The 1,170-nt window shown below is 40.3% G+C and overlaps 1 protein-coding gene across 1 annotated transcript in view; it reads left to right on the top strand.

Annotated features, from left to right (window-relative positions):
- Window positions 1-1,170, top strand: part of BACE2 (beta-secretase 2) — a 160,041-nt gene that overhangs the window by 139,923 nt on the left and 18,948 nt on the right. The gene's annotated exons all lie outside the window — the stretch shown is intronic.

The following is a 1,170-nucleotide window of genomic DNA, read 5'->3' as shown; positions in this document are numbered from 1 at the left end:
CTATGAGTTGGGTCCGACTCGACGGCACATAACAACAACAACAACAACCAATGAGAAAGAGGATCCAAGAACCGAATGTGTCTTTTGGACCCAGGGTCCCTGTCCTGGAATCCTCCTATGACTAAGAGACACATCTTCACGAAGAGCCAAAACTCTGAACTCCTAGCCTCCTAAATTGTAAGAGAATGAATTTCTGCTTTTTGAACTCATTCACTTGTGGTATTTCTGTTACAGCAGAACTAGAGAACTAAGATGGGGGAAGGGAACAATGATAGTTGAGTGGGAGAATTCTTTCCTCCCATGCAAGAGACCAAAGTTTGATTCCCATGCAATACACCTCATACATAGCCAACCCCTATCTGTCAGTGGAAGCTTGTGTGTTGCTGTGATTCTGAACAAGGTTCAGTGGAGCTTCTAATTTAAGATAGACTAGGAAGAAGGGCCTGGCAATCTACTTCCAAAAATCAGCCAGTGAAAACTCTATGGGGCACAAATGTCCAGTCTGCAGTGGATCTTGGGGATGGTGCAGGACTTGACAGCATTTTGTTGTGTTGTGCATGGAGTTGCTATGAGACAGGGGTAGAGGGGGTGACTCAACAACAGCCAGCAACAACAACCTTTAAGTAATACTCTACCATTTCATATACAGTATTAAAACCTTTCAATTATATTTTCCTGTCTCCTACCTTGTCCTCTATGGATCTCCTGATTACATCTGTATTTGGCTACTGGAAGATGTGCCCCAGTTCATTCCTGTTTTCTCTCTTTCTCCTCCTCCTGCCCCCAAACATAAGTATTTTTTCCTCTCTGTGTTTCATTTTGGATAGTTTCTATTATTATGTCTTCACATTGACTAGTCTTTTCTTCTGCAGCATATAATCTGCCTCTCATCTCATCTGAAGTATTTTTCATCTCAAATATTGCAGTTTTTATTTTTAGAAGTTTGATTTATATCTCCCATGTCTCTATTTAACATGTCTAATCTTTCCACGAGAACCAAAGTACAACCTTGAGTATATCCTACCTGAATTTAGAGACTATCTCAAAAATAGATTGGATGTAATGAAGGCTAATGACCTGGTGGGTTGTGGGATGACATCAAGGGCATTATACATGAAGAAACCAAAAAGTCATTAAAAAGACTGGGAAGGAAGAAAAGACAAAAAAGAA

Source organism: Orycteropus afer, unplaced genomic scaffold (genome assembly GCF_000298275.1).
Source record: "Orycteropus afer afer isolate SDZICR_OR568_19922 unplaced genomic scaffold, OryAfe1.0 scaffold00179, whole genome shotgun sequence".
Classification (NCBI taxonomy): Eukaryota; Metazoa; Chordata; class Mammalia; order Tubulidentata; family Orycteropodidae; genus Orycteropus; species Orycteropus afer.
Note: the sequence above shows the minus strand (reverse complement) of the source record. Positions and strands in the feature narration are given on the sequence as shown.